General features: G+C 43.4%; 1 pseudogene across 1 annotated transcript in view; it reads left to right on the top strand.

Annotated features, from left to right (window-relative positions):
• The window catches only part of LOC311321993 (plasminogen-like), a 34,642-nt pseudogene extending 16,952 nt beyond the window's left edge, over positions 1–17,690 (top strand). Inside the window, exon 13 of the transcript in view lies at positions 17,628–17,690. The product of the transcript in view is annotated as a plasminogen-like (transcript). The remainder of the gene's footprint in view (positions 1–17,627) is intronic.
• Positions 17,691–20,873: the final 3,183 nt, after the last annotated feature.

Here is a 20,873-nt window from a genome sequence, read left to right as displayed (position 1 = left end):
ACTGTCCCGAATGTACATACCTTTGTGTCTTGATCCTCTAATTCTCTGGGATTAGGCTACCGGCATGCTTGCATTCAAATCAATTGCATTAAACATGTTATTATCTGATATCAATGCCTAGCTACCCTGCCTACCATGATTAAACATCACTGGCAGACTGGGTAGCAACTGTAGGTCTTGGCTAACAAGCCTACTGTAGACTGCTGGAGTCCTATTGGGCACAATGGTTCTCCACTTTCTGTGGATCACTGGTTGGTTTACAGAATGACATTCACCAGGCAGTTATTATCAATTCTATACAACAAAACTACCGTTTAGATACTGCGGCTTAAAAAAAAAAGAAAGAAAAGAAAATCCCCAGCTAACTACAGTAGATGAAATGAGGTCTTCCGTGTTGATTGTTGATATTTGTTGTAATTAGCCACAAAACAGCGAGTGACCCATTTCACAGAAACATTTCTTCAACAAAACGGAGTGTGATTCCCACTGTATCAAGATCTTCAAATATGTGCATACCATTAATATCATTACAAACCTGGTCATTAAATTTGCATAAAACAAGGCTTTGAAGGAAGCACTTTGTGTTTTCCATTTGTATGCAGCCTGGGCTTTCTGAAAAAAAGAATACTGGAATTAATGAGACACTGAGGCAGTTTGGTGGAGAAACTTACAGTACATCTGGGAACTAAATCCTTAACACTTACAGATCCAGGCTGGTCTCATCAAAAACATGTTTCTCCACTGGGCTCAAGTCAGTCCTGGACAAAATATGGGGGACAGTTTGAAGCTGAACATCCCTGTTCTGTATCCTCCTCATACTGCGGCAGTTTTAAATGTAAAAATACTCACATTCCTTTCCACTGAACTGAACGGACGAAGCTATTGAGGTGGTAGTGACTCTTGAAGCTCTCATAGTTGACAGTCAGCTGTTAGCATCAGTCTAGACAGTCAGGCCTGGCTGCAACGTCATTGTTATCATACGTAGAGCCAAATAGAAATACTGCTGGATGATAGGGTGGCCCATTTTAAATAGCCTAACAGAAATCCTCACACTTTTGTCTGACAGTTGTAGTTGACGTAGATCATGGAAATACAATTTGAAGTCCTTTCAGTTACTTTAGCGTTTGCTTGTTGAGTCTGCCTGTGGTGTTTTAGATCTATTGGTTCCACTGTGCCAGACACAGTCATTCAAGCACAAATAAGTAATTTAAATTATTTCAAATGGTATTTCAACCCAGGTCTGGTTCTGTCAATGTATATCTTTCAGGGGCAATACCATGTATAGCTTATGCATTCTCCAACAGAGAGCTTTCTGATATATGACTGAGATTCATGAGGATTGATATCAGAGACACTTGACCAGAGCTCCAGTCAACCCTGCTAGCATCCTATGACACTGTGATAATCAACCAGCATACTGAAGAACAAAGCCATAGATCACACCATCAACACCCTTTAACCTCATACCAACGAGCGCAAGGGGAGGGACACTTCTGCTGAAATGATGCCTCATGCAAATAACAGCTACAATAATCCTGCCTATAAGCACTATCAGTGATAATTTATTAATTTATTCAAACCAGGCGTTAGTTCTTCGACCATGAAATGAGAAGGCAGGATGAGAGCCAGTCAGGTCTGTTACGCACGCTCTTTAGTATGTGTGTTCATGTTAAAAGACTGCAAACAGCATCAATCTGATTCAGTTAGTTTGAGGGAGCTGTGAAGTGAAATGCCTTCCAGGATCAGAGCGGTGTTTAGTGGATGAAGGTGTAGACAGTGGATGCCAGGGCTGTGTGATGCACAGATATACTGTAGCACAGATTCGTAGCTTTGATTGCGTGGCCTATTGCAGAACAGCTTGTTGGTTCGGACGGCGTTGCAGTGCCCAAAGCTACAGTCATACTATATACGTACTGTACATACGTCCTATTGTCATGGTGTCACCTCTCAGTATTGCTTCCACCTTCACTTGGCCAGCAACGCCACAAAAAAGTGGGTTGGCGGTCTCTGTACTGAGGAGTGGGTTTAACCAATTCAACTCAGTGACATGCAGTCATTATTGTACAATGTCCCTGTCGATCGCTCCTCACTCATCCTAAGCACTATAGAAAGATTGTTAATGTCACCAATGAGGGAAACAGCCAAGGACCACTGAAAGCACCGAGAGATGGGATTGGAGCTGGTGGTGGGACGGTTACCTCTGTAGAGAAGGGGGGGGGGGGGGGGGGGGGGGCAAGCAGGGAAGGTAGCCCCTGCAACATGCTACTGTACAACACACGTCAGGTACGTTGTCCGAATGCAATAACGACCTATTGTGTTCCAAACTGAATATCTGTATGCACAAGCACTATATACAGCAACCTGAAATTAGATCTAACTGTAACAGAATTCCAGACGTGCTTTGCAATCCCTGTCACATATCATGTCTTATCAGCCAGAATTACTAGGAGAGAAACCCACTCCCGCAATGGTGGTCCAGTGGTACATTCCTGGCCTTGAGAACCTGCTAAATACCAGACATATTAACAGCCCGTCCTGCCCTCCCAACCCCATACTGCTCTGCTCTGCCAAAACCTCTTCCTTTTTCCCTATCTCTCCTCACCCCCCTGCCCTCTTCTCTCTCTCTTTCTCCCCCTCTCCTTGTTGTCTTTCAGAACATTGTAAAGCATTTTATAGAGAGACTGTCTGGACTTGCACGGGGGGTGAACTATGTGATATGCAGAGATAGAGAGAAAAGGAGAGAGAACGACAGACAGAGGGAGAGAGAGGGAGGAGGGAAAGGAAATATTTGGGTGCATAATAAGGTGCCCTGATTCTTGGCGTGGTACGCAGGCAGCACTCTGCTACTCAACCTCGCCGCTTTCTGAGATGTAGGCAGACGCATTGCATCATTCCTCCATTACAGCTGCTAATGATGCAAATAATGATGCTACCCCGATGGTCTAATTACCATGTAGTCTACAGCACCCCATCCTAATATATCACTTTAAACAAATACACTATGTTAATGTACCTAGCTAATTATCAAAGTAAACACAGGTTTGAATCCCATTCCCTTCTCAGGTGTTTGTGTGTGTAGCCCCTGCCACACATGCACACCAGAACTTCTAGACATTACCTTGCAGAGCTGTATTTGAGAACACAAACGTCCAAGTTAGCTGCACCGGAATTTACCCGGTTTACCCGGTAATTTTGCCAGCACCCTAGTAGCATGTATGCCGGTTAATGTCCGATGGATCCAATTTGAGTCCACCATGTGTGAATAGAGCGGGTCATTGTCCAGAGAATTCACAGCGAGCGAGTGAGTTGCAGTGTGTTTGCCGTACGGTACATTTGCCGTGCATTTGCTGTGGGCTTTCTGTGTGCTTTGTAGTGTGTTGTAGTGTGTGTATGTTCACAGACTCTACATAGCCTATAATGGGAACCTTAAAAGATGTTCCTATGTTCCAGGGTCCTACGTTCCCGGGGTCCTATGTTCTCACGGTCTTATAGGGCCCTATGCTATTGCTACCAGGGTCCTATGTTTCATGTTCCCAGTAAACCTGAAAAATATGTTTCCCTGCTCTGTATTCGTTTAATATGATGGGCTCTTTAATATGGGCTATTGTGGGAACTCTTCAAAGGGGTGTTCTGTTCCCCAGCACTGCCGTATGGCTCTCAATATAATAGGCTTACACTTGTAAGACGAGGGAACTTTTTTTTCTTTTCTTTTTTTTCTAACCTTCATTTTACCAGGGAAGTCCTATTGAGACAGAGGTCTCTTTTACAAAATAAAAAATTAAAATTAAAACTTATCAAATGGTTGGTAGCCTAGTATGCATGTTTTTGAATCTAACTCTCACACTTCATATGGCTTGGCTGGCATCTGGGTTTATATTTAACCAATATAAAATGTGTTTTAGCATGTATCAGTATTGGGTTACACTCTCCCAGCCCTTCTAGCCTACCCATTTCATCTTCTGTTCTCCTTCCTCCACACAGCACGCACACATTGAAATTGTTCCCTGCATTTCTGCCATCCAAGTAGTTCTCCTTCAGGGGCAGCCATCATTTGGGGCACCTGGAGACAAAGTTCAAGTGCTGAAGAGCATCTGCATGTTTTTTTGTATTGGGTTCTTTGGGAGGAATCAAATCAAATCACACTTTATTTGTATAGCACATTTCATACACAGAGGCAACACAATGCGCTTTACAGAGAGCAATGGGGGGGTGGGCATACTGTAGGTCCCACCCCTACATATTCCAGAGAGAAGCAAAAAAACAGTTTCACCCGGGGGCCAGACAAGTGAGCTGTAAAAATTCTTCCCTGACCTCTCTCAACGAGACGATCGAGTAAGCTCCTTGAAAATGTTTGTCTATTGGCTAAGAACATATACAGAGCAGTAAACATGGGCTAGATACTTCATAAGAGAGACATGACTAACAGGACAGTGCACAAATAGTTACACATGTTAATAGTTACTACATGGTAGGCCATTATGTGTTAGCTATCCCTGTAGTCTCTATGACATTAAAGTGAATCATATAACAAAGCACAGTAAGTAGCCTACTTAGCAGAGCAGGCTCATAGAGAATGCCGCAAAGCAGAGGTGGGGAAACGGAAAGCAGAGAGAGGAAACCCTTGCAAACACAGGGAGAACATGAAAAACTCCACACAAAAAGGCCCAGAAACTTTCATGTTGTGAGGCAGCCTACTACGCCACCGTGCCGCAAGTGAGCCATTTTGGGGATCAGTGTCTTGCTCAAGGCCACTTCGGCACATGCTGAGAGCTGGGGTCGAACCGGAGACCTTGCAATCCCCAGCTGGCCACTCTACCTCCCGAGCTCCATGCCGCCCCCTAATTCACCTTTTGTACTGTGTGTTGATGTCCCTTTGATGTACCCTGCTTTGTGTTTATGTCCTTTGAATGTGGCTGGTAGTATAGAGTTAAAGGAGTAGTAAAGGGAAAATCATGTTTAGCCCTGTTTTAAGGTTACTTATGATCATATACAATGGTTCAGATCAAAATGTTGACAAAACTAGCACTTTTGAGAAAGTCTGATAATTGCTCTACCACTGTTTAGGTCATACAATGGATGTGGGTGGGCACTGTGAAAAATCATTCAAAAACATGTTAAACTCTCGATTTCAAAGACAAGAAACTCACCGAGGGGGTAATTGGTGTCCGTTGGTGTTCTGACATCAAATTCTCCGCAAAGTATGAATCCTGTAGGGTTTTATTGATCATTTTATGAAATTAATTCACTTGTATAGGGAGGGAAAGTGAAAACATGCACCTCTAGTGGATTTGTTCCTATCGGAGAGGAGTTTCAATGTAAACTCCCATAGACCGGAATTTCTAATAATTACCTGTACTACGAAACCATTTCGGTGAAGTTATCAAAACAAAAACTTGTGAGTGTCTTTACAGTAATAACCTACTAACCGTAAGCATTTCAAACAGTATTTCGCCTTCTTTCAAATTTTCGAAATTGCTCCATTCCTTCAGTCAAAGTCAATGGAATTTAAGAAAAATATTTTCATAATTCGGATTGTGATTGAAAATCAACTATGATCACCAGAAGCAATAAAGTTTGTCTCCAAGTATTTGCCGTATAAGGCATTCTACTAACTTTTCGGTGTCAACCAAGATATCATTTTTCAAAAGACGTGTCTATGAGAAATCCCATTCATTCTCTTGGCATTAGGAACGCTACCACTAGGGGGCGATGAGAATACTTTCCCTCCCTATTGAAGCGACCGTTGTAGATGTGTAGATCAATCCGCAGAGGGGATTCAGGAAGCAGAACTACTTCAAGGCATTGCGCATAGGAATCAGTTCAAGCGGAAGTTTACACACGTATGTGCTGCGACTAAATAGTTATATGCTAAATATTTAAAAAAGCCTTTCCAGATTAACTAGAATCTTACTTTATGGCGAATATGTCAGAACGCCAACTAACACCTTCGCGAGTTTCTTGTCTTTGAAATTGAGAAACATGTTTTTTGAATGATTTTTCACAGTGCCCACCCACATCCATTGTATGACCAAAACAGTGGTAGAGCAAAAGTGCTAGTTTTGTCAACGTTTTGATCTGAACCATTGTATATGATCATAAGTAACCTTAAAACAGGGCTAAACATGATTTTCCCTTTACTACTCCTTTAACAATGCAACTCCCCCTTTGGGAAAGTAGCCTGCCTGCTTGCACTAATCTAGATAACCAGCGAACTGGGTAGAAAGGAGCTGTGAGAAGAAACTTTCCCACCGGCGCCTTTAAACTTTCGCGCCACATAAAGGTCTGTATTTAGAAGGCTCGCGACAGTTTACCTCAAGCTTTTGCTATCATTTTTACACCCCATTTTTAGGTAAGAAATGCCCCTGAACACCATTTACCCCCTTTCTCCTATGGGAAGGAGGTGTGATGCTATTAGGGAAGAGGCATACGTAGCATAGCGTCACACATGGGGCTAATCTAGCCCTAGCAAGGTACATTTATTTAGCTATCTGGCTAACATAGTTGAGTAGTAGGGAAGCAACGTCGAGTTTAGCTATAAATGTAGCTAAGTTAGCTAGCTAGCACCAACATGGCCTTTGATTATGAGCGATTTCAATGTATAGCCAGTTAGATAACGTAAGCAAATAAACCCTAGCTAACGTTAGCTAACGTCAGCTAGCTAAGTTAACTTTACTGGTAAATTTGACTGACACAACTTATGTTAGAAACAGAATGACATCTTCAGAGGAGGTGAGCACATCTGTGTAAAATTGTATACATTTTAAATGTTTATATAATCATGTTTTTATATGTATTGTATGTATAAAATACAGTACATGCACACCTCAATGGAACAATTTTTGAACCCTGCACAGAGGTGTTCTCACATCTCTTTCATTCTCTTCTTTTCCTTCCTGTCTCTCTCTCTCGTGTTATCCCCCCTCCCTCTCTCCCAGGTGTCAGTCATATGCAGAGGTGGCAGAGAGTAGCGCATCATGGATTAAACCAGAGAAGATCCTGACTGCACACAGTGGTACTGTACAACAAACGCTTGTGGTGTGTGTGTGTGTGTGTGTGTGTGTGTGTGTGTGTGTGTGTGTGTGTGTGTGTGTGTGTGTGTGTGTGTGAGGGTGTGTGTGGGTGTGAGAGAGAATGTTTATGAGTGAGTGTGTGTGTGTGTGTGTGTGTGTGTGTCTGTGAGTGCCTGCACACCTGCATGTGTGTGAGAGAGTGTTTTTGTGTGTGAGTGCCTGCACACGTGCATGTGTGCATGCATCCATGTGTGTGTGTGTGTGTGTGTGTGTGTGTGTGTGTGTGTAGGAGAAGTAGACTGAAGCACATTGACTGCTAGTGTCCAGAGTTATGGTCAAATTATGTCACCATGATGTAAAACCATAAAAGGGATCTGGCACTTAAATGATAAAGATATTATGAAATAATTGAATGGAACTTGAACACGAGATGATATAATATAACATGGTTGGAAACAGAGCACTGTATTGAGATGATCAGAGTCAATACCGACAAAGGTTGAGAACAAGACCTCATTCATGTGTACAAAGCAGGGTCTCACTACTATCATTGTTTGTTCAATCATGGGATAGATGTAGGCTACTATTGTTATTGTATGAGTCATAATTTAAATGGCAGCGGTTAATGTCATCTCCTCTTGGCATGCAGGGAGTGATGCAAGCAAAGCCGCCCTCTTTCTTACTGGAAACAATGTCTCAACATTAAAATTACTAACGACAGAGAAGAAGTTGTTTAAAGAGCTCCTCTGGAAGAAAAAAACACCCACTAGATAGTTAATCCTCAGAGGAGGAAAAAGAGAGTGAGCGAGGGAGGGAGAGAGAGAGAGAAAGAGATTTGAGAGAGTGAAATGGAGGGAGCGAGACATACAGGGAGGGAGAGGAAGGAGAGAAGTCATCGCTGCCCAGTATAATGAGACACATTTTCCACTGCCTAATTAACACATTACTTTTTAAATAAGTGAAGCACAAAATCGAGGTTCTAATTGGTTTCATTGTTCCTCTCGTCCTGACCTCTCCTCTCTTCTGGTCACACAGACAGACAGACAAGCAGACAGACAGACAGACAGACAGAGAGGGGCTCGGTGTACAGTTGCAACAGCACAGGGCACCCAAAGACACTTTAAGAAACATCCTGTAGCATTTGGCCGGATAGGTTTCAAACCCACGATCCATTGCTCCACAGCCAGGCGCACTACCCACTGCTTCAACTAGACTGTACTCGGACGAGGTGCCAACTTGAACCTTGTAGAGATGACTGACCGCCCACTTTTGTCTTTGCTTCATTTCAGGAAGTGAATTTCTTTACATTCACTCCACTGACATATCAGAAAATCCTTATATAAAGAGTTTTAAACCTGGAACCAAGCTGGACTGTATGGGTGTGAAATCCACAGTCCATTGATACTGCAGTCAAAAACCGACTTTTCCAAAATGTGAGCGAAAAATCATGCAATGTAGAGAGGTAGTCGTTGCTGCCCTTTGGTGGTCGGTCAGAAGTATTAATAACTCCTATACATTCATAATGAAAGACAAAAATAATTTGTTGATCTACCCTGTGATTCAGATCCACTCCAAAATCTAATCAGGTCCAGGGTACCTTGGGCTGAATATATGTACTGAATGTCATAGGGTTATTTGTTTTCGAGCTATGGTGCGAACTAGAGGTCTGCGAGGACCTGAAATGATGGCCCCAGCCGGCCCAAGCCCGTGGCATTCCAGCCTGGCCCTACCCTAGCCCGATGAGGTAAACAATTACTCAGCCCGAGCCCAACTTAAGCCTGAAGCCAATATTACACACAGCTATATTAGCCTACGAGTAAAAATACACAATGCAATAATGGAGAATTCCGTTCTCCCACAGGAGTAATAAATGAATCAGGTGACACAGAAACAAACTTGGGTTGAAAATGTAGTGAGCTACATTTACTCATGGAGGTGAGTATCAAAATGTTAGTATCAAAATAACTAAAATAAAAAATGTCTCTCCTGTTTAATAGCCAACAATTACTCTATATACCCACAAACTGAAATATTAATGTCAGACCCACCAGTTCGCTGTTAGATTAGCAACAAACCAACCCAAACCCAGACCATGCATTAACACCCAAGTCCGGCCTAATCTGTCCATGGTGTCGGGTCCCATCGGGCTTGCAGGCTTCTAGTGCGAACAACTTGTCCATCCAGCCATCCACCCACATACAGACAGCAGTGAACACCATACTTGGGCGCCTCGTGGCGGTGCAAGTACATAGTTACATGCCATTTGAGAGGGCATGTAGAGGCCTTATCAAGGTCGCTACAATACTTTGCAGTGCTTTGCAGACCCTGAATGCTCTATAGAGCAGAGAGTGTGAACCAAAGTACAGCATGTTTAGAAAAAAGGGAGGCTTTAATCCCCTGGCTCTAAAGGGAATCAAACCCTCAGCCTTAGGAAAAACCCTCAGCTGTTAGCAGGATTACATTAAACATTTTTACACATTTTACATCAAAAACTACCCAAATGATTTTCATGAAATTCCAAGTTCACTACCCAAGGAAAGGTAGCACATACGCAGATGTTCAGGAGTCTTGTCTTATCTCAATTTCACCAATTTCTTTATTTGGCCATGTACCAAATAAACAATGCTAATGTTTCGGCCTATCTGCCTTCATCAGAGCGCGATTTTCATGAAACTCAGTGGAGGGGTGTAGCATGGTCCACTTTAAAGCCCATTACATTTTTGAGCGCATCTGAATCACGGGGCGGATCCACGAAGTAAAACAAAACTTTGAGCAACGTGTGGGGGCGCTAGAGACACAGGGTTTGGACTGGGAGAGCCTGGGGAACACCAAACTGCACCCCGCCGGCTGCAACCCGAGGGGGGCGCCACAGAGCAGCCCATACATGACCGCCCATTCACCTCCATTCATGTTTTGGACTTAAGCTCAGGACCAAGCGACCAAACTACACCCACTTATTTCTCCAGGGTAAAAATAAGCAGGGAAGCTTATTTCCCCAGATCCTACTCCCACGCACGTGTGTGCGCACAGAGCCACGAAATGCATCAATCAGCAGAGGTCTGTGCTCTCCGAGCACCATTTCTAGTTATTTCATGTGCCATGCCACCTAAGCCTGACAAGGCATCCATATTTATATGTACCCAAACAACATAATGCTTGTGTGTCAAATCATTTCAGAATAATTCAAATCAAATCAAACTTTATTTGTATAGTGCATTTCATACACAGAGGCAAAACAATGTGCTTTACAGAGAGCAAAGGGGGAATAGACATAGATCCTACCCTTAATTTTCCAGAGGGAAGCAAAAAAACAGTTCAACCAGAGGGCCAAAAAAGTTTAATTCAATTAGCTACAGGAGGAACATTTTACAGAGCACTAAACATATAATACATGACTTCCAGTAGAGTAGATAAATAGTTACAGAGTTACCTACATGGTAGGCCATTATGTGTTAGCTATCCCTGTAATGCATGATAGTATATACAGTATAGTAAGTATATATCATGATAAGGCATAGTAAGCACTTAGCAGACAGGCTCCTAGAAAGTATTGAGTAAACTAGGTGTAGCAGCTAAGCAGAAGTGAGCAAACAGGCTGCAGATTGGGGGGGGGGGGGGGGGCAAGATACAATATAAATATGAGTGTTTCAGTACAATGGATAGTTTGAAGAATCAGGAACTGCCGCACACTGTCTTCACTTGCTCAATATAATTTATTGCTGCAAGGTTTCACTCAATGACTTTTCTTCAGGCATATCAAAAAAGGTTATTGACCGAAACCTTGCAGCAATTAATTATATTGAGCAAGTGAAGACAGTGTGCGGAAGTTCCTGATTCCTCAAAGTATGTGTTTACTCCACCTATGCACATGTCAATAAGATTAGATTCAGATGTAAGATTAGAGCTCAAGTTTGAGAGACTTTTGATAAATACAGTAGATTAAATGTAATCATCTGTTAGTGTATTGAGGGAGGGTTGGGGGGATTAAATGAGTCATCTTTCTGTTGTATTTTGTGTTCATGTCATTTGTAATGTATCTGGAGTATTAGATCATGGGCTGGCTTGAATCCCAGAAATTTTAAACCGGGAGCATATCTATGTTCTCAGGGTCCCAGGGTCCTATGTTCCACAGTTTTGTCAACACACATTAAGTAAACCTTTCAAAAGGTTTTATGTTGTCAGGGACTCATTTTTCCAGTCGTAAGGAGCAGTGTCGGAAAGTAGATCTGTGGGCGCTAATTGATCAGTTATTCTCCATCCGTGTCTAAAAGCCTAGTATAAGCTGCAATGGAGCGGCAGGTCTGTGAAGGGCTGATGGAGAGGACCGTGCTGCTGAGTCCTGGTGGATGGAGCCCCAATAAACACCTACTGTACAATAGGGCTGCAACAAACGTCTATTTGAATTGTCGATTAGTCACCGATTATTGAAACGATTAGTCGACTAATCTTTTACTTTTTTGACTTAAAAAAAAACAAACAGGTTAATTGCATGAATATAAAATGGCGCTTATGGTATATTTAGCCATCAGCTTTTAAATCTAGCAAGACAAGAAAGAACAAACTTCATTCAAAAATGTCTTAATTATTACCCTTCTGCTGATAGTACAAGTTTAAAACTATAAATACAATTAAAAAAATTGTCTGTGCAGTGTGTATAAACTATAAATAAATCTTTATCCGTTGTTTTGAACAAGGACCGGCATAAAGTTCTGTAAGCCAAGGCACATTAAATAACATTAAATAAAGGTAAACCAAGGCACATTAGCAGCAGTAGAAAAAGGGCAGGGAAAAGGGCAACAGCCTGTTGCAAGTTGCAACTACATGAGACTAATCACAGTTAGTTTGTTCATATTGAGGAACGTCAACATCTCCACATGGTTCGGGCTCAGGCTTGCTCTTTTCTGAGAGCATATATTCCCCGCCTAAGTAAACCGCTCCCAAACTTTTGATGTTTTGCTGCGTGTTGGAGCCGAACTCGTAGACGGACTTGGCTCCGCCATTTTATCCCACTGAGTGACCCTTGAACTCTGAACCTCCGTCTATCAAGGCGACAATAACGACAATTAAATTTGTCAGTGACTATTTTCATTGTCGATTTTTGTCGACAATGTCGACTAATCGTTGCACCCTTAATGTACTACACACATACAAACGCCCTTTCTGATTTTCTAACCCTAACCCCTTTTTATGTTCCCACAATAGCCCATGTTGTCTTAAGCGAATACAGAGCTGGGGAACATCATTTTCAGGTTCCCATTATGCGCTGTATAGGGCTGGGTAACAGGACCAAGGGAACATAGGAATGACCCTGTTTAAACCAGCCCCCTCAGCACTGTTTGTTTGGACACACGCGCTGTTTGATATCAACCGCCTTCTCACCCAATTTCACTGTCGCAGACAAATTTCTAATGTCGGAATAAAATCAGGAGTTTTGCTAGAGGCGTAGAGTGCTCCCGTCATCTCGATTGTTTGGTGTAAGGCGGCAGTCCGAGCTGTCTTGTCAGTCTTTTTCTCGTCTTGACATTCCAATAAAATCAAACATGTTTAATATTATCAGAAGTTTATAGTTTTGGCACATGCAAAGACTCTGCATGATCCCAGTCTTTGCAAAATCTTATGTCAGAGACTAAAAACTCAACAAACTGTCTTTAGATGTGAGAAGGTGTCAGACTTTTCAATGTCTTGTAGTTGCTAGGCATAACATACAATTAGCATGCAACATACTGTACACTGTACAACATAATGTACAACATAATGCAACATACTGTACAACATGCTGCATAGCCAACTCCACTGCTCTTCTGCTCCTTGGAAAACGAAACTAGTCAGTTAAACATCTTGTGCATTGACATTGGATGATGTTGGCCCTTCAGGTCTTTGTAGTCTGTTGTCAGAGTCGGGGGTGCAGGGAGGCTAGTGATTGTTCCTGGACAGGATCCTAAAACACCCGTATGTTAGAGCTTCATTCTAGGATCTCCATCTCTCCATCTGATGCTGCCTGGCTTTCATGCTCTACTTTTTAGATGAGCATTTCCTCTTCTCCTCCTCCTTCTCTCCATTTTCCTCCTCTCCTCCTCTCTCCCGACCTTCTGTTGTCAGGCGATGGGGGTGACATTTCCACCGGCTGCCGGTACCGCTTCTCTCTGTTTAATTTGTTCCGGCTTCCAGTGAATTTTAATGTCGTCTCTGGCTGGGTGAGGCAGGTCTTGTTCGCTCCTCACTCTGGAACACTCTGCTCGTTCTCATTAATCACACACACGTATGCACACACATACACACACATACACACACACACACGTAATGGGTGTTCGGAATTTTGCATTCTAAGCCATAGGTGCATCTAGACAAAATCCTTTAAAAACACCATAAACTCTCTTTTTCAAAGACGGGGAACTCAGTGGTCACTGGTGTCCGTTGAAGTTCTGACAAAAGAATGCCACAAAGTATGCTTCCAATCAGGTTTTATTCAGCATTTAGCATAGAACTATTTTCACTCGCAGTATATACGTTTGTAAACTTCCACTTGACCTTTGGGAGGTCTTGACTGAGTTTGGAGGCTACCGTAGAAGAAGAGGAGCTGCTTCCTGGTCACAGGTCAACACAACAAGTCGAGAAGCCTAAGATTGATTGGTATTTCATTGATAGTGTTAGGTAGAAGTGTTTGTTGATCAAAACAGATAAGGGACACGGATGAATCTAAACATCTCTGGCTTTGTTGTCAATACAAATCAATGGATGTAATATGATCAGTAAAACCCTATCAGAAGCATAAATTGTGGCAATTTTTTTGCCAGAACATCAACGGACACCAGCGACCACTCTGTGAGTTTCCTGTCTTTGAAAACTAGAGTTTATGGTGTATTTTGTCTATGCACCTATGGATCCATTGAGTGTGTTAGTGGCGACAGGCTATATCTTGAGAGTGCACTGTTTGACGAAACGTTGCTATTGCCCGCTGTATATGATCGTAAATAACCTTACAACATGGCTTATAATGCTAAATTCCGAACCTGTCATTTAACTGCTGAAACTGTGCGAATTGGGACAAGCTGTATTGTATGAGTATCTGTTTTATACCACTAAGGCTTTAAGATTACAGTAAATGTTTATGTAGTGAAATTCTCTTGTAGTTCTATAGTATGGATTGCGAGCAGATCCGTATCATAGATGTGCATAATGTTCCTGCTCGCATCAATTTCTAGTGGCACCACTGTTTCCACACTCTCTTTTGTCCTTCTCAGCACTCCCATGCACATACAGTAGCATACAGTAGAAAGATAATTGTTAGAAGGGGAAGGCTACGCTAGCTATTGTAGGCTACTTCACTATCCTCATTGATTGTTGTTGTTGTTTGTTTATACAAACAGATGTATGGCCATGGCCCTGAAGTACTTAAAGCCTGTATCAACAGTCGAGATACTGCTTTTGGTCACATTTGTATTTGGCTGCTGTGAATCCCCACGCTGTGTGCCAACGAGTGCTTTTCACGTGTGCATTTGGTTGCTGCGAACTCCACTGCTCTTGTGTGCTGATGAAGTGCTTTTGTATTTAGATTATATTCCTATCAGTGCAGTGCTTTTGAGTGTAGTCCCATTCCAGATCTTTGATGTTTTACCTAGTTTCTCATTCATTACACACACATACAGTTTATACGCACGCGAGCACACACACACACACACACATACACACACACACACACACACACACACACACACACACACACAAACACTCAGCCCTAGTTTTGCCACTCTATCTATACAGTACCTCTGTTCATCCCTCCACACACGTAAATCCTTCTCTCTCCACTTCTACCACTCTGTCCCTCTCTCCATCCCTTTCTCCTTCTCCTTCCACTCCTCTCCTTCTCCTTCCACTCCTCTCCCTCTCTGACATTAACTACGACTCGGAAGTAGTTTTTTCTGAATTGCCTTCCCCTTTTCTAGGCACTAATGTCATTGGATCCGCACAAGGTTAATCTACGGCGTGCTCTACTCTAGTTCATTTCTCTGCCCCAAACCCAAACCATCTCTCATTCTGTCTCTCCTCTCCGTGTTTCTGTCATTTTTCATATGGAGTTTCCCTCCACTCACCATCATCATTATCGTCCCATAGTGCTGCTCAGCAGTCAGCAGGGAACTATGGGTAATGATTATTCTGTGCTCCAACCCCTTCCCCTGAAGACTGGCTTTAGTGGCTGACAAACATTGGGTGTCATATTTCTTGACAACTATCGTTAGCTCGCACTGTAAACTGGGGAGAGTACACATCCTGGCTGCTGCTGATTAACTGTATGAGGTTACACCAGCAGGGATACACACACACACGCACACAGCCACACACCCACACGCACACACCCACACACACGCACACACACACGCACACACACACACACACAGCCAAACACAAGCACACACACACAATTATACACACACACACACACACACACACACACACACACACACACACAATTACGCCCCCACACACACACAAACAAACAAAGCCTCTGTGGTAAGCTGTTGTACTGTTACTACTGGAACATTCTTCCTTCTGCTACTGTACCTCTCTATCTTGGAGACTGGCCTAGTTCAGAGTTAAAACAGAGCTCAGGGAGAGGATGTACTGTACAGTGACACCTACAATATCCTTAGAACCAGCATGCTGGTTGCAATAAAGCCAGTTAAGTTACCAAACAGCACTTTATGATATGGCTTCTATTCATTGGTCCTCATTATTTTTCTTAAGTGTCTTCTTAAATGTCTTCTTACGAACGTAAGACCAACCCTAAGAAAGATCCCCGCCGGATTCATGAATGGGTGGAAATGTGTTTCTAAACCGCCAAAGTGTTCTCAGCTGTGCTCCCCTTCTTAAGTTGAATGCGCGTTCTCGTACACCTGAATTTGCATACATAAACGCCCCGCCAGCTCCATACTACAGGGTCGTGTGCACACAAAATCCCCAGACAGCGTGAAAAAAGTTCAGACGTTCCCAATTGACATGATTGATGTTCAACATTGTATTCGTCACATGCAACATACCAGTACAATAGGCAGTGAGATGTTTCTGCGCTGGCTCTCATAACGTGCACACTAAGCTTAAGCAAGGTGAAAAAACCAATACAAAATAACAAAAGAAAACAGACTGTATACAGTATATGGACTTTTAATATAAAATGCAAAATATATAGCCTACATGAAAGGGATGGGATGTGCTGAGAGCAGATTCAATTGTACAGTTTAGTTAAATGCATGAGTAGGCTACTTATGGATAGGCCCTATATCTATATTAGGACCATATGATATACAGTATTTTAGTTATGGATATTCATGTTTATTTACAGAATGTAGATGTGTCCATTCTGACGACTATGGAATATAAGGTGCTGTTGTGCTGAGTCTGAGTATAGCGACTGAGTTTAGTGTTTATTTATTAATTCACTGCCATTTGCAGTGTTTGTGTAGTGCTTTTATTTATTTTATGACACTGCGATGCCTTGTAGAATTATTCAAATTATTCAAGCCTAGGATGTCTGTAGAATTGATGTGAACGCAGTCACCTCGGATTTCTCATAAATTCAGCCCTTGCGAACGGGCGCACTCCAATCTGGCCTACCTACGACAGCATTTCCGCATTCTTAAATCCTGTTCTTAGATAAGAACAAATCCGAGATAAGAAACCATTCAGGAATGCCAGAATTGTCCCGGGAACTTCATAAGTGGAGTTAAGAAGAAATTTCTTCTTAACTTCTTCTTAACTGCGTTCAGGAATGAGGCCCATTGTACTTTAGTGATTGTCCTCTTTAGTCTTTAGTTCCTGGGAGTGCACCTGAATAACAAACTGGACTGGACTAATAACACTGAGGCCCTCTATAGGAAAGGACAGAGCAGACTGTTCTTCCTCAGGAGGCTCAGGTCCTTTGATGTGTGTAGCAGGCTGCTGCAGATGTTCTACAGTCTGTTGTAGCCAGCACACGGTTCTCTGTCGGTGCCTGCTGGGGAAGCAACACCAGGTGTTGAGAGACAAACAAAATGAACAAGCTGATGAGAAAGGCCAGCTCTGTTGTGGGGCAACAACTGGACAGCCTAAAAACTGTGGTGGAGAGGAGGATGAGGGACAAACTGAAGTCCATTCTGGACATTCCCTCCCATGGACCCTTATCCCTCTCTAGCATAGAACCCCCATCCCCAGCTAGCATGGACCCCATCTCCAGCTAGCATGGACCCCCGTGGACTCCCATCTCCAGCAACACTAGCATGAACCAAATCCCTGTCTAGCATAGATCCCATCTCCAGCTAGCATGGACCCCCATCCCTGTCTAGCATGGACCCCCACATCCCCAGCTAGCATGGACCCCATCTCCAGCTAGCATGGACCCCCATCCCTGTCTAGCATGGACCCCCACATCCCCAGCTAGCATGGACCCCATCTCCAGCTAGCATGTACCCCCATCCCTGTCTAGCATGGACCCCCACATCCCCAGCTAGCATGGACCCCATCTCCAGCTAGCATGGACCCCCATCCCTGTCTAGCATGGACCCCCACATCCCCAGCTAGCATGGACCCCATCTCCAGCTAGCATGGACCCCCATCCCTGTCTAGCATCGACCCCCACATCCCCAGCTAACGGACATGCAGATGAGAGAGCAGCTGCTCCGCGAAATGAGCTACCTGGACACCATGTGACCCGGTGGTGCAGAGGAGGACAGCGCTGAGGCATCTGGACCACGCTCCTGCTCAGGCAGGCGTGAGTGTTCTCTCTGAACCCCCAGAGGAGAAAATGATGGGAACATTATGGACTCCAAAACTCAATGACACATAGCTCATTTTCAATAACTATACGATAGTAGATCTTGATGATGACGGTAAGATTGGATTAGTGTTGATGTGCTGGATGGAGTGGCAATGGAATGGCAAGACTAGATGCAATCAAACAATATGATGATTTTTCAAGACATTTTAGTGTATAGAGGTTGTTTTGATCCCTTTCAGATGTGTACTGTACAGGGAAGCTAACAGGATAACGTAAGAGACGGATAAGAATCGAGATTAAGTGAAAACGGGTGAAAACTGTACGATTTTGACAGATTATCATCCGCCCGTGTCGGTGAACCTGATAATGACTGGGCATGCTTTATTAATACCCACAGATTTAAATATTTATGGGTCTAAAATCACAGGATAATTCCCGTCTCTCTCTCCAGTCTTCTAGTCTTTAATTAGGTCAGCTCTGGGAAGTGATGGAGAGATGACAGGCGGAGGGTGGAGGGGGCTGGGCCTGTGATTCACATGCTGCCGGCGGCTCTACAGTATACAGACTCAGAACAGTTACGGGGAGGATGTAGCACACTCAGCTGTGACTTGGCTCAAGGGTGGCATGATAAGTAGGCTGTTCGCTGGGTCAGAACCAGATATACACAGTACAGTGAATTGGTTCAATCGGAAGAAGAGCGTTGCAGTACCTGCATTCCCACATCTTGTGCTTCCAGTGATAAGACGTTACTTTTACAGTACCTTGCAGTATTTACAGCGCAGAAATACATGTATGCATCCCATGAGCCCCGAAGACCTTTGCAACCTGACTGCTCTTGTTCTAGGTGCAGTCAAAATCCCTCCAGTTCCATATCGGCCGAAAACATAATTACAGGCGTAGTTTGATGATGCTTTCCTGAGAATTGATTTCCCGAACACATGTTTGATTGCAGGCATTTTATGCTCGATGTGAGCATGTATTGAGTTGAATCACATGTGAGTAATGTAAAGCTCCAGGGTTACGTTTCATAAGGTCTGCATGTACACTCATTAGAACACACTCTCCATAGAAGAACAATTTGCATTACAGATGTAAATTGATTATGGAACTCAGTATGAATTCATTACTGCTCAGCTGACTCATAAGATATTTACCCACAGTTTTGTTGTCCCTGAGAATACTTTATACCTTTATACCCTGTAGCTCATGGCATGGTCTGTAGTTTGTATCGAACACAAATGTTGGTCAAATAGTTTCAAGCACATTTTGTCTGTGAGGGGTTGATACTCTTTATATTTGTCTATGATTTTGGGGGGAAAGTTGCTTGGATTTCCATGCATCTGTTAGCCCTTTTCCATCAAGAAGGAACCGGTTCAGTGCCGGTTCACGAACCTAATTTTGAACGGTTCCAAGCATTTCGACCAAAAATAAATGAGTTCGGGAACCCCAAAGTTGGTTCCGAACCGGCACCAAAAAATAGTATGTTTTTCAGCGCGAACCGTGATGATATAATGACGTACAACGGTTCCGCTCAGAACTAGTCGAAACGCGGGTCCGTTCCCTAGATAGAACCAAGGTTCCAAGAATTCTGAACCGAACCGGTTCACGAACCAGAGTTACTTTGGTGGAAAAGGGCTAAGAGTGTAAAATAAAAGTGATCTCCAGCTCTCTCTGTGACCAGGGTGAGAAGAGAACCGCCTGTATTCCCTGGGTAGTCAGGTCTGCTTGTGGCAGCCTGTCTCCAGGCCAGGCCAGGCCAGGCTCACTGAGTCTGAATACTGTGGTGAATGTCTTCCTCAGTATCTCATCAGTCAGTCGTCAAGGTAGTCTGCCACTGTATGTTGTCTGTTCTGTCTGTCTGATTTAAATTAGCCTTCATGTTTACTTTGTGTTTTTGTGATGTCTTTCCAATTGGCAATGTAGTTTTCTCTGTCTCTTTCTCTCTTTCTCTCTCTCTCTCCCTCCCTATCTCTCTCATACCCTGGTACCTGTTTCTCTCTACCTCCATTTATTGTCTCTTTCTCTCATCATCACTTCACTGTCTCACACACATTTTTGTCTGTCTCTCCCTCTCTCTCTCCCCCTATCTCTCTTTCTTTTTCTCTCTCCCTCTCTCTCTCTCTCTCTCTCTCTCCCCCTTTTTTCCCTCTCTCTCTGTCTCACTCTCTCTCTCTCTCTCTGTCTCCCCCTTTTTTCCCTCTCTCTCTGTCTCTCTCTCTCTTTCAGACAAGAGCGTGTTAGACGTCTCCGTACATCAACCGACGCCTCGGCTGTGGAGAGAGAGAGAGAGAGAGCGCTGGTTACCGTGGCAACGCCGCGGCAGAAGGCAGGCAGGCGGGCGGGAGGGAAATTAAAGCCTGAAACGATTCTCAAGGTCAAATAGCAGCTACCTGCTCACTCAGGAGACACAACTCACATGGTGCCCCGCCATAAGACCCTGCGATTAGACAAGGAGTAAACATTTGTTTCATAAATATACATTAACATATAACATCAACACCAATGTAGGCCATGTAAAGACATTATCATTAACATCCATTTTATGTTTTTAGCGACAGTAGTGCATGGTAAATAGAGAGGGCAAAGACCCACACGACACCACCAGGAGGCAGACCTTTGGCTAGAAGAACAGAGCTGTTTTTTTGTGTGTTTTTTTTCATCTTTATGTTGATCCACTGAGGAGGGTTCAGTCATAACAACAGCGATAACGACACATTGTACTCTTTGAATATGCCGCACAGAGCTGCTTTTCTAATGAGCCCCGGCTATCTATTTGCAGCAGATCCTCCAAGCTGTCCTCAGGCACATTAGATCTACATCATTAGTCCTGTCCTGCCCCGCATGACGAGCTGGGGGGACTCTGGAACAAACACAGTTATGATATAGATACTGAGAAGAGAGGGGAGAGAGAGAGAGAGTTAGGGATAGGGTTAGGGTTATATAGAGATAGGTAAGCGAGAGTAAGAGAGAACAGGCAAACAGAGAGAGAGAGATAGAGAGCAGAAGGGACAAGAGAGAGAAAACGAGGCCGGCTGTTGACATTTGGAAGCAAAATTCACAATGAACTCCAGGTTGAGAGTTGGCGATAACCTCACAATCTGGTGTTCCTGTCTCTA

The sequence above is a fragment of the Borostomias antarcticus genome (assembly GCF_949987555.1).
Source record: "Borostomias antarcticus genome assembly, chromosome: 19".
NCBI lineage: Eukaryota > Metazoa > Chordata > Actinopteri > Stomiiformes > Stomiidae > Borostomias > Borostomias antarcticus.
This window is presented reverse-complemented; position numbering and strand designations above follow the sequence as displayed.